Here is a 14062-nt window from a genome sequence, read left to right as displayed (position 1 = left end):
AGACCCGTACCAGGAAACTTGGTGAGAAACAACGTGGCTGTTTAAGAAAAAAAAACAAACCACAAACCCAGGGCCCAGCATGGAAATGGCAGATGCATCACTTTAAGTTCCCAGAAGAACAGAAAAAGAAGAAGAAGAAGAAAACCTCCCGACAGGCCGTGTGACCACAGACCTCTCCAGACGGGCTCCGGCCCCTCTGCTGCTGGCGAAGCGCAGTGAGCAGCTCAGAGCCGGGAAGGTGCCTTAGGAGCATCACAATGACCGTCATAAAAGCTGCAGCGTTTCTGTTCTTCCTCTCTGAAAGCCGAAACAAGCATCTCGAAGCTTGTTGGTGATAAGAGATGAAAGATAGCGGGTGGCGGCATCCTGCAGGCTGCACTTTTATTTACAGAAACGTGTTCAGAGGGTACACACCGTGCTGCAGCCTGCTTTTTTTTTTTATAATATATTTTTTTATTAAATTATTATTTTTGTACATATACCAATGCTCCCCCTCCCGTACATACCCTCCCTCCCCAGAGTTTTGTGTCCATTGGTTGTACTTATATGCATGCATACAAGTCCTTCGGTTGATCTCTTATCTCCCCCAGATCTCCCCGCTGTAATTTGACAGTCTGCTTGTTGCTTTACTGTCTCTATATCTATCTTTTGGTTCTTCAGTTTATAATGTTCTTTATCATCCATAAATAAGTGAGGTCATGTGGTGTCTCTCTTTCATTGACTGGCTTGTTTCACTCAGCATGATGTTCTCCAATTCCATCCAGGTTGCTGCAAACGATGAGAATTTTTTCTTTTTTATGGCAGCATAGTATTCCATTGTGTAGATGTACCATAGTTTTCGGATCCAGTCATTCCAGCCTGCTTTTTTTTGCTTCAGCCATGCACGGTGATCTCACATATGTACTGGTGATGTGTGTGCGTTGTATGCACATCTGCATCTCCCTAGGTGCTTCCGATCAAGTAAGAAACTCGGCGTGGCCCGAAGGTGGGCCCCAAGCAGACATCCACTCTGCCAAATGGCCTGCACCCATCCCCTCTCCAGGGGCTCACCCCCCCAGCACTGCCTCATGCTAAGCAGAAACTGGCCGTCTTTGTCCGAACCCCCTGTTCCATGTGACAGTCCAGAACGTGGGGGAGGGCCGAAACCATTTTGGCTCAGTGGATAGAGCGTCGGCCTGTGGACTGAAGGGTCCTGGGTTTGATTCTGGTCAAGGGCATGTACCTTGGTTGCAGGCATGTCCCAGTGGGAGGAGTCCAGAAGGCAGCTGATCGATAACTCTCTCATTGAGGTTTCTAACTATCTCTCTCTCTCTCTTCCTCTTTGTAAAAAATCAATAAAATATATTGAAGAAGAAGAAGAAGAAGAAGAAGAAGAAGAAGAAGAAGAAGAAGAAGAAGAAGAAGAAGAGGGAGGGGGAGGGGGAGGGGGAGGGGGAGGGGGAGGGGGAGGGGGAGGGGGAGGGGGAGGGGGAGGGGGAGGGGGAGGGGGAGAAGGTACCTCCTCTTGACTGTCTACTGCTCCCGTTTTAGCAACTTCCCTTCGTCTTGCTCCCACCTCACTTGTCCCTTCTAGAACGGGAGAGGGAAGGCAAGGCAGTCCTCCCCCCCGGCAGAGGGAACAACCCTCCTGGTTTGCCTGAAAGTGAGAGGGCTTTCCTGGGACCGTGACAGTTTTAAAACCAGAGCAGTCTCCGTGGAACCAGGAGGGGTGGTCACCCTCTTCCCAGAATTGCGGGGTTGGGAGGGCGTGGTCAGTCCTGACTAAGTGGCTGGAGATCCCCTTTTCACAGATGCACCGAGGGCAGGCTGGAAGTTTCTGGAAGGCAGGCTCAGAGGTTCCCGTTGACTGAGCCTGCTTAAACCCACCCTGGGAACGCCCGCCGGACGGGAGGGGGTGCCCAGGAGGCTGAGAACCAGCCCCGAGGAAGGGGTCAGCTCAGGTCACTGACCACTTCCCACCCTGGCAGCCTCAGTGTCTGAGCCAGCCGCGCCTCCCCCGAGTCTCTATGTGTCCCCGGAGGAAGCGGTCCCAGCCCCTCCCCAGCCCCGTCCGGGGGATCAGGACAGCCACCCGCCTGCGAGGGGACCTGCAGCTTCTGCTCCCACCTGAGGGTAGGTGTCCTCCAAGGAGCGGAGCTGGGAGAAGGACAGAGCCCAGGAGGGGAGGAGCCACTGACAGGCAGGACAGACTCCACTCCTGCAGTCAGAGACCGGGATAAACGCACGTTTAAGGAGTATGTCCGGGACACTTGCCAATACCATGCTCCACATGTGTGAATACCCCTATGTTTAAACCCATGGGGAAATACATAATACCAGCACACAAATTTCCCTGTTTTCAGACTTTCTGGATATTCTGTGGCACACATATTGTAAATTTTTTTGGCTTAACCATTGAACCCAATAATTTCAATTTAAAGGCACTTCCGCCCGGCTGGTGTGGCTCACGGTTCGATTCCCGATCAGGGCTCGATCCCCAGTAGAAGATGTGCAGGAGGCAGCTGATCAATGATTCTCTCTCATCATTGATGTTTCTCTCTCTCTCTCTCTCCCTCTCCCTTCCTCTCTGAAATCAATTTTTTTGAAATATAGCAGACACTGCCAGGACCAGTTTGGCTTGATGGATAGAGCATCGGTCTGTGGACTGGAGGGTCCCGGGTTCAATTCCGGTCAAGGGCATGTACATTGGTTGCAGGCATATCCCCGGTGGGGGGCGTGCAGAAGGCAGCTGGTCAATGTTTCTCTTTCATTGATGTTTCTAGCTCTCTATCCTTTTTCCTTCCTCTCTGTAAAAAATCAATAAAATATATATATTTTTAATTATTTTTTAAAAATAGCAGACACTTTGTAAAATAAATTATTGAATACATAAATGAATGGAAAACAAAGGATAAACCTCCCGTACGGGAGAATTCCACATAATCGATGTGTTACTCCCCTCGCAGGCAGAGGAGTGGAACTGCCGGCTCCTGGCCGTGCAGCATGACTTCCTGACACGGAGCTCAGTCTGGAAAGGGGGTCGGTCACACGGTAACACGGAGAAACCTGACACACGACCTCAGCCAGGTGATTCCAGAAGGAAGAGCTTGTCCCATGTTCCTGACATCGCCGGACACCACAGCACTGTGGGGAGGCAGGCTGCTGAGGCACAACCACCTTGGATCTGCGTTCCAGGCCTCCCTCTGCCTGTCCTCGGGGCAGTCACCGCACCTAACGGAGCCCTGGTTCCCCATCTGTGAGCGGGAAGAGGAAGGGACTGTGGTGACACACGTCTGCTCCGAGGTGCCAGAGCGGAGTGCAGGGGGTGGCCCTGCAGAGGGGCGTGCTGTCCCCACCCCCCAGCCCACTTCCCTCCCGCCTCCCCACCCATCTGGCTGCTCACTCATTCTCCCCATGTCAGCAAGGTCAAGGGCCCTTCAGACCCTCTTAGTCAATTTGGTTAGGGCAGGGGGCGGGGCGGGGGGGGGGGGTGCACAAAGCTCTGCTTGTCCGCTTGGAGGGCCCAGAGGGCACGCTTCACAGAACACAATGTTCATGCCAGCGTCGCAGACCGCAAACCCCAGGAGGCTGCATGCTGAGACACTCAGGAAGTCGAGAGGGTTCTCTCGTCTTCGGGGGGCCAGCCCCGCTCACGGGAATGGCATGCATCAAAGGCAGGAAGTCCCTGCACGTCTGTCCCGTCAAGCCACCAGACACTGGTTACCTTCATGTGGCTGCACAAGAGGTTGCGTTCTCAGGGAGGGGGGAGGCGGTCTGGGGCCTTCAGAGCCGGGAGGAACTGGTGTCTGAGAAGGGAGGCCACCACAGGAAGCCGGGCTCCCCGCCGCCCAGAGAGGGACTCAGAGCTGGGCCTTAGCTCCCTTCCGGGATGAGGGGCGTTTGGCTCCCGTGTCCTCCCCTGTCTGTTTTTCTTTCTTTTCTTTTCTTTTTTTTAATATATATATTCTATTGATGTTTTACAAAGAGGAAGGGAGAGAGAGAGATAGTTAGAAACATCGATGAGAGAGAGTCATCCATCAGCTGCCTCCTGCACACCCCCCACTGGGGATGTGCCCGCAACCAAGGTACATGCCCTTGACCGGAATCGAACCCGGGACCCTTCAGTCTGTAGGCCAAGGCTCTATCCACTGAGCCAAACCGGTTACGGCTGTTTTTCTTTTTCTCCCTCATACATTCTCCAAGGAAGTCTGAACCATGGACTGCAGCCCCCAGGAGCCAGCTCCCCAGAGTAACACGAAGAGTGGGTGGCCTTCCCTGAAGACTGATGTACCAAAAGCCAGGGACAGCCCTAGCTGTTGCTCTCACTGCTAGCTGTGCCTCCCCACTGGCCGGCCAGGGCACCTGCTCCTTGTCCCAGGCTTCCGGAGGGGGGGGGGAGGAGCGGGGGGGGGGGGGGCAGATGGCCGCACTGCAGAGACGGCCTGAAAAGATCATGAAGTCGGACTTAGTCACAACTGCCTGTGGGAATTTCTCTGCAGTCAATGGCCCCAGGATGAGAGCAAGAGAGAGAGAAAAGCTCTTAAAGAAGCATTTTTGTAGGAGGGAGAAGAAATAACAGTTGGTCAGGGAGACCAGCCTGCCTCCTGAAGGCAAGCTCTCACCGTCCACTGCATTCTCAGTTCGAAATCCACAGCTTTCTGTTTTTCCTTCTCCCTGCGTATTCTCTCTATAGGGATGTCAGTGGACACAAGTGACTCCACAAGCTGTCTGATGGCCATGACTGACACAGTATCCAAGTCACTCCAGTCCTAGAGCCTTATCCTCCACTGCCCTTCATCCCACGCTACTCCTGGTAAGCTGAATGACTATATTGCCACCCAATCCCATTGGTGACACCTGACCCATTCCATGCCCACCGCTTTCTTCAAGAAGGTTTGGCTCCTTGGATAGAGAGCCAACCTGTGGACTGAAGGGTCTTGGGTTTGATTATGGTCAAAGCACGTACCTAAGTTGCAGGCTTGATCTCCACCCCGGTCAGAGTAGATGTGGGAGGCAACCAATTGATGTGTTGCTCTCACATCAATGTTTCTCTCTCTCTGTCTCTGTCTCTCCCCCTTCCTTCCACTCTCTCTAAAAATCAATGGGAAGCCGAAACTGGTTTGGCTCAGTGGTAGAGTGTCAATCTGCAGACTGAAAGGTCCTGGGTTCGATTCCGGTCAAGGGCATGTACATTGGTTGCAGGCACATCCCCTGTAGGGAGTGTGCAGGAGGCAGCTGGTCGATGTTTCTCTCTCATCAACGTTTCTAGCTCTCTATCTCTCTCCCTTCCTCTCTGTAAAAAATCAATAAAATATATTTTAAAAAATTAAAAAAAATCAATGGGAAAATATCCTCTGGTGATGATTAACAACAACAACAACAAAAGAGAAAAAAAGAAAGAAAGAGAAGTGAAGTGACAGCAGCAGGAATCCAGGTGACCCAGCAGTAGGATGGGCGTGAGGAGATAAAAAGACAACCCACAAAATGGGAGAAAATATTTGCAAATCCTATATTTGATAAGGGCCTAGTATCCAGAATATATAAATAACTATTACAACTCAACAATACAATGACAAATAATCCATTTAGAAGGTGGGCAAAGAATCTGAATAGACATTTCTCCAAAGAAGATATACCAGTGGCCAATAAGCCCTTGGAAAATACTAACAAAATCAATAGTCATTAGGGAAATGCAAATCAAAAACATGAGATACACCTCACCCCCACTAGATGGCTATACTCAACCAGATGGATAATAAGATGTATCGGTGAGGATGTGGAAACATTGGAACCCTTATGCATTGCTAGTGAGTGGGAATGTAAATAGTGCAGCTACTTTGGAAAGCATTTGACAGTTCCTCAAAATCTTAAACATAGAGTTGCTCTGCAACTCAGCAATTCTACATCTAGCTACATACCCAAGAAAACTGAAAACATATGTCCACATAAAAACATGTACACAAATATTCATACAAGCATTATTCATAATAGCCAAAAAGTGGAAATAACCCAAATGTCCATTGACTGATAAATGGGTAAACAAAATGTGATATAGCCAGGCGGAAACCGGTTTGGCTCAATGGATAGAGCATCGACCTGCGGACTAAAGGGTCCCAGGTTCGATTCCGGTCAGGGGCAGGTGCCTTGGTTGTGGGTGTGTCCCCAGTAGGGGGTGTGCAGGAGACGACTGATCGATGTCTCTCTCTCATCGATGTTTCTCTCTATCCCACAACCTTCCTCTCTGTAAAAAATCAATAAAAATATATATTTAAAAAATGTGATATAGCCATTATATATAATAAAAGGGTAATATGCAAATTGACTCTAACAGCAGAACAAACAGTTGCTATGACCCGCACAGACTACCAGGGGGCAGATGCTCAATGCAAAAGCTGCCACCTGGTGGTCAGTGCGCTCCCACAGGGGGAGCTCTGCTTAGCCACAAGCCAGGCTGACGCTGCAAGTGCAGCGCCTCCTCAGCAGCACTAAGGATGTCTGACTGGGGCCCACCTAAGCCGTAGTTGGATTCCCCCAAGGGCTCTTGGGCTGCCAGAGGGATGTCTGACTGACAGCTTAAGCCCGATCCCCTGGGAAGTGGGCCTAACCTGGCAGGTGGGCATCCCCCAAAGGGTCCTGCACTGTGAGAAGGCACAGGCCGGGCTGAGGGACCCCCCTCCAAGTGCACAAATTTTCATGCACCGGGCCTCTAGTCTATATATATAAAAGGCTAATATGCAAAGTGTCCCCTCAGGAATTCGACTGGGAGACCAGGAAGTTCTATCGCTTGCTAAGACATGCACTAACCACCAGAGGGCGGTGCAGAGCAAAGGAAGGCCCTAAAAGGCTGCAGGCAGCTGGGGGAGGAAGGCCTGGGGGCGGAGCGGGGGGGGGGGCCCACACGCAGCCAGAAGACCCCATCAGCCCTGATCACTGGCCAGACCTAGGCATCCTACCTGTGCACAAATTTCATCCACAAATTTCATGCACCAGGCCTCTGGTACAACAGAATCTTATTTGGCAATAAAAATAAATGAAGAACTGCCCTAGACAGTTTGACTCAGTGGATAGAGCATCAGCCTATGGACGGAAGGGTCCTGGGTTCAATTCTGGTCAAGGACACATACCTCAGTTGCAGGTTTGATCCCCAATTCTAGTTGGGGCCATGAAGGAGGTAACCAATCAATGTCTGTCTCTCACATTGATGTTTCTCCCTCTCTCTCTCCCCCATCCTTTCCACTTCCTCCAAAAAAATAAATTAAAAAAAATAGCCTCAGATGAGGATTAACAAAAACAAAACAAAAAATTAAAAAATTAGATGAAAAACTGACAAATGCTACAACATGGATGAACCTAGAAAGAATTATGCTAAGTGAAAGGAGCCGACACAAAATTGCACACACTGTCTGATCCCATTTGTATGAAATGCGCAGGATAGGCAGATCCATAGACACGGAGGCAGATGAGTAGCTGTCTTTGGCTGGAGGGGAGGGTGAATGGGGAGTGACTGCTAATTGGGGACGGAGTTTCTTTTAGGAGTGATGAAATGTCCCCAAATTAGAGAGTGGTGATAGCTGCATAAATGTAAATACACAAAAAGAACTGAATCATGCATTTTAAAAGGGTCAATTTTATGGTATATAAATATACTTCAATTTAAGAAAGCACATTAAAGATCCTGCGTTGGAGTCGGCTGCCTGCTCTGCCCCTCCCTGTCTCCCTGGAGGGGGTCAGGACAGCATATGGGAGCATGACTTGGTGGTTGCTCAGAGGCTTGTCCTCCCACGAAGACCATGAGGAAGTGAAGCTGGAACCCTGTGTCAGAATCCAGTTTTACAGGCTGCAATGTGGCATCAAGAGTGTTGGCCTCTTTATCCCATAGCCAAGCAAAACACGTGCTGATTTCAGGAAACAAACGATCTCTGGAGGGAATGTGATGGTTTAAAAAGTCTGCATATTCTTGACCTGCGTAATTGCCCTGAATCCTATATAATAAAACCCTAATATACAAATCGACTGACCAACAGAACAGCCAGTCACTACGACGCACACTGACCACTGGGGGCAGATGCTCAATGCAGGAGCTCCCCCAACTGGCAGAGTGGTTAGGGGAGATCAAACAGGCATGCAGAGGGGCTAGGGGTACTCAGGCAGGTAGGCAGAGGGGTTAGGGGTGATCAGGCAGGCAGCAGCTAGAAGCCAGCAGTCCTGGATTGCAAGAGGGATGTCTGACTACTGGTTTAGGCCTGATTCCAGATTGGAAAGGTGCAGTTGGGGCTGAGGGACTCCCTCCCATCCTGTGCACGAATCTCATGCACCAGGCCTCTAGTATATAATAAAAGGGTAATATGCAAATTGTCCCCTCGACCAGGAGTTTGACCAGAAATCAGGGGACCCTCCCTTGGCAGGTCTCACCCCCAATTAGCCCCCCACTCCAATCAGGGGCAGGGGCAGCCCACCAACAACCCAGGACCCCTCCCCCTGACCAGCCCAGCCCCATCAGCCCCAATCAGGGCAGGCCAGCCAGCCCCCACCCATGCACGAATTCATGCACCAGGCCTCTAGTTATTTATAATAGCCTAAAGACAGAAATAACTCAAATGTCTATCAACAGATGAATGGATAAATAGACTTGGTTCATGTGTATTATGTGTGTGTGTCCTATATAATAAAAGAGTAATATGCAAACTGACCATCACTCCAACACACAAGATGGCTGCCCCCATGTGGACACAAGATGGCCGCCACAAGACGGCCAGCAGGGGAGGGCAGTTGGGGGCGATCAAGCCTGCAGGGGATAGCAGTTGTAGGGGACCCAGGCCTGTAGGAGAGAGCAGTTAGGGGTGACCAGGCCTGCAGGAAAGGGCAGTTAGGGGCAATCAGGCTGGCAGAGGAACAGTTAGGGGTGATCAGACTGGCAGGCAGAAGGGGTTAGGGACAATCAGGAAGATAGGCAGGTGAGTAGTTGGGAGCCAGCAGTCCTGGATTGTGAGAGGGATGTCCGACTGCCCATTTAGGTCCAAGGGGTCCCAGATTGGAGTGGGTGCAGGCTAGGCTGAGGGACACACACCCCTGTGAATGAATTTCGTGCACCAGGCCTCTAGTGTATATATAATAAAATATTATTCAGCCTTATAAAGGAATGAAATTCTAATACATGCTACAACATAGATGAAACTAAAAACCATTATGCTAAGTAAAATAAACCACATACAAATGGACAACTATTATATGATTCCACTTATATGAAGTAACTAGAATAGGCAAATTAATGGAGACAGAAAACATAATGGAGATTGGCAGGAGCTGCGGAAGGAGGAGTGGGCAGTTACTGTTTAATGAGTAATGAGTTTCTATTTGGGATGATGAAAAGTTCTGGGAATGGACAGGTTGATGGTTGCATAGTATTAAGAATGCACTTGCTGAAACAGGTTTGGCACAGTGGATAGAGCGACGGCCTGCAAACTGAAAGGTCCCAGGTTCAATTCCAGTCAAGGGCATGTACCTACATCCCCAGTACGGGGTGTGCAGGAGGCAGCTGATCAATGTTTCTCTCTCATCGATGTTTCTAACTCTCTAGCCCTCTCCCTTTCTCTCTGTAAAAAAAAAAAAAAAAATCAATAAAATATATATTTTTTTAAAAGAATGCACTTAATTCCAATATCTTGTACACATAAAAATGCTTAAAATAAATTATATATTATGTATATCTTATAATTAAAAAAAGAAAAAGAAAAAGAAGGTAACCATTCAGAACAGCCAGGAGACAAATTCTCATCCCCCACATTTATCAGAGAAGGTGACCTTTCAAGATGGTGGGGAGAAATCTGCAAATCTGAGAGCAGACACTGGGGATGAACATGCTTTTACAAGATAATGAGATCATACGTCTAAAACACTCCTCTATGAAAAAGACTGCCTGTGATGTGGTCTAAAGCATCACTGTCCAACAGAAATACAACATGAGACACATATAATTTTACATTTCTAGTTGTCACATTAAAAAAAAAACTAAAAAAAAACAGGTGGGATTCATTTTTGCAAGATATTTTTTTAACCCAGCATATCCAAAACATCATCTCAGCCTGTAAACAATATTAAAAAATCATTAATGAGAGTCTACATTCATTTTTTTTTCCATACAAAGCCTTCCAAAGCCAGTGTGAGTTTTGCACTGGCAGCATAGCTCAATTAGGACTCGCCACATTAAAAGGCTCCAGGGCGGCCCTCGCCGGTGTGGCCTGGTTGGGTGTGGTCAGCACGGAACCGGTTCAATTACCAATCAGGGCACCCATGCAGGTTGCTGGCTCCCTCCCAGTAGGGGGCATGCAGGAAGAACTAATTGATATTTCACTCTCACATCAATGTTTCTTTCTCCCTTCCTCTCTCTCTCTAAAAAGTCAATAAATAAATAAAAATACTCAATGGCCACACACAATCCGTGGCTTCCATACTGGACAGCTTCAGGCTAGGAGGAGGAGGGAGGCTCTGAACCGGCGTCGGTCACCTGGCCCCAGCTCCACCACTTAAAACCATGGGACCTGTGGAAAGAGCCTTCATAGTTGTAAGTCTCAGCCAAAACCGGTTTGGCTCAGTGGATAGAGCGTCAGTCTGCAGACTGAAAGGTCCCAGGTTCGATTCCGGTCAAGGGCATGTAACTTAGTTGTGAGCACATCCCTAGTAGGGGGTGTGCAAGAGGGAGCTGATCGATGATTCTCTCTCATTGATGTTCCTAACTCTCTATCCCTCTCTCTTCCTCTCTGTAAAAAAAAATCAATAAAATATATATATTTTTTTAAATAGTTGTAAATCTCAGTCCTCATCCTGGTAAATTCCTTATAAAACAGAGTTAGCAGTTCACCTGGCTATTGGGAGACTCCAGAGAGATGACATCAGACTAGAAAGGTTCATACAGTTGTGATGTCTGGTGGAATCTATGAATCAGCCCCCCAATGCAATGTGCTAAAATCCTAGTGTTAGGCAATCATAGCCGTAGGCAAGACAAATACTTCTGTGAAGTTGGGAGAGGCATGCAGAAAGGGTAGGAGGGAGGGAGAAGGCTATGGTATTACCAGCAAATAACTCCACAGCAGGCTCATCCAAGAAAAGAATTTTGAGCCCAAGGAACACAGGGTCATAACTGCTTTGTAAGTCAATTTTCTTTAAGGTTTTAAGACGCTATTTCTTAAAGGAAGGAGCTCAGAGGTTCCTCGTTGGTGAATTTATGTTTCGGGGGTGGAGTGTTTTAAAGAGCCCGGGCCATTTCCTGACGGTGCACAGCGAGCGGGCCTGCAAGCCTCAGGCCCCAGCAGGGCTGACCACGCGCCAGACCCAGCGTAAGCTTCATCCCACGCTTCCTGTCGGGTCCGGCAGCCTGAGTTTCCTGGTGACCCTTCCCTGCACCCAGCTGATTCAAAGGCCTGGCAAGACCTGGTGCCAGCCAAGAAAATCTGAGGCAGCCAGGATTGTTATTTCAAATCTTTAACCCTGCAGACCTCTGTGTTTGGCTAATAAATATGAAAAGTTAAAACAAGGATGCGTGCGATAGCCATGATTATAGGGCGCGTGAACAAAAATGCCTGCGTGGCCAGCCTTCTAAATGCCAGCCCATTTCAAAGTTAATTTAACTCCTGTAGCAAAAAATAATAAAAGCAGAGGGGAATGTCAAATGTACAGCCCCTCTAGAAAATAGTTTGGCAGTTTCTTACAAAGTGAAACATACATTTATCATAAGATCCAGCAATTATACTCCTGGGTGTTTGTCCCAGGGAAATGAAAATTGATATTCCTACAAGATCCTACACATCCATGCCTATAGCACCTTTACGTGTAACAGTCACGTGTAAATGTGTCAAGAGATTTGTAATAAAGAGCTGGCTCACGTGAATAGAGAGGCTGACGAGTCCCAAGATCTGCAGTCGACAAGCGGAAGAGAGGCAATGTGTAGTTCCAGTCTGAGTCCAAAGGCCTGAAACCCAGAAAGAGCTGATGTTTTCAGTTGCAGTTTGAAGGCAGGAAAAACAGACACACACACACACAAAAAGTGTCCCAGCTCAAGACAGTTAGGACGAATTCTCTTATTGGGAAGAAGGTCAGCCCTTTTGTTCTATTCAAGCCTTCAACTGATTAGATGAGGCCCACCTACATTAGGGAGAGCAATCTGCTTTCCTACGTTATTGATTTAAAGGTTAAATTCATCCAAAACACCCTCATACAATAGAATAAGATTTGTCCAAATATCTAGTCACCCCCCCATGGCCCAGTCAAGTTAACACATGATAGTAACCATCACAAGTCAAAAACTGGAAACAAGTCAAATGTCCTTCAACAGGTGAGCGGATAAACAGTGTACATCCACCCAGTGGAATATCACTCAGCATTAGAAAGGAAAGAGCCATTGATACATGAAACAGCTTAAGAGGATTTCAGGGCTTTATGCTGAGTGGCGGGGGGTGGGGGGGTCGATTAATCTCTAAAGGTTACATACTGAAGATGCTGGCTATGTTAACTAGCTTGATTGCAGTATTCACTTCGCAATGCACACACACAAGCAGTCCTCGGGTTACGATCTGTTCCTATGGCGCAATGTAACTCGATTTTCGCCTTAAATCGGAACCCTCCTACATAAGCACCTCCATCACTCACATGGAGCACATACACAGCAGTAATGAAGTGACACAGTAAAAAAATAATTATAAGAAAGATGCCACTGGAACCGGTTTAGCTCAATGGATAGAGCAGTGTTTTTCAACCTTTTTTGGGCAAAGGCACACTTGTTTCATGAAAAAAATCACGAGGCACACCACCATTAGAAAATGTTAAAAAAATTTAACTCTGTGCCTATATTGACTATATATAAAGTAATTCTCTTGAATAGGAATCAAATAAACACAAAGAAAGTATTTTATAATTACTTTATTATGAAATATTAAGTAAACAAAATAGTGAAAAATTATAAAATTCTTGTCTTGTCTGCACCTACGGCACACCAGGCAACATGTGAAAAACGCTGGGATAGAGCATCGGCTTGGGGACTGAAGGGACCCAGGTTCGATTCCCGTCAAGGGCATGTACCTTGGTTGCGGGCATATCCCCAGTAGGGGGTGTGTAGGAGGCAGCTGGTCGATGACTCTCTCTCATCGATGTTTCAAACTCTCTATCTCTCTCCCTTCCTCTCTGTACAAAATCAATAAAATATATTTTTTTTTAAAAAAAGAAAGAAAGAAAAAGAAAGATGCCCCAGCCGAGTAGCTCAGTTGCTTAGAATGTCCTTCCAACCCCGGGTCAGGGCACATTCAAGAATAAACAAATGAATGCATAAATAAGTGAAACAAGAGATGTCTCTCTCTTTCCCTTCCTCTAAAATGAATACATTTTTTAAAGGAGTACTTTTAAAAATGAGGATAAATGTCTATTTGGTGGTGAGTACCACATTCCCCACACTACTCTTGAAACTTTATATACATTACACATGACACTGAATAAACGTTATCATCTCCATGTTAAAGAGGCGGAAACAGACACCCAGAGAATGTCAGTAACCCCACATGGTCACACAGCAGGCAAGTGGCAAAACCAGGACTTCAACCAAACCTGTCTGACGTCAAGTCTTCTGCCTCATGGAACCTCCATCACTCACATAATAAATAGGTCATTTCAGCCCTGATGTCAACTTGTGCCACAGCTAAGCATCCTGCACTACCCTTCTCACGTTCCCTGGAACCTCGGGTCCTGGGATAAACACAGGAGAGGGGTCCCAAAGTATAGAGAGCAGCTTCCCTCTAAATCTCACTGGAATTTAGAAGGCGAACAACTTTTCAAGTCCCTCTTCAATGCTTATGTAGCAATAGAGCTTATCAGACTTACCGTACCGCTCTAGAATCCCCAGTGTACAAGCCATCGATCTTGGAGCCCAGCACAAAACTTGATTTGAGTGGGGGCTCTGTGTTTGTTGAGCGAATGAATGAACTGCAAAAACCTAACACAGGGGTTGTGGACTTAAATACCGTCAGAGGCCAGGCAGACAGTTCAAACGAAGGAGGTAGAGGGTGGTAAGCGTAGGGAGCAATGGGGACAAGAGTGAAGC

This window comes from Pipistrellus hanaki (genome assembly GCF_964339955.1).
Source record: "Pipistrellus hanaki genome assembly, chromosome: 16".
Taxonomy (NCBI): domain Eukaryota; kingdom Metazoa; phylum Chordata; class Mammalia; order Chiroptera; family Vespertilionidae; genus Pipistrellus; species Pipistrellus hanaki.
This window is presented reverse-complemented; position numbering follows the sequence as displayed.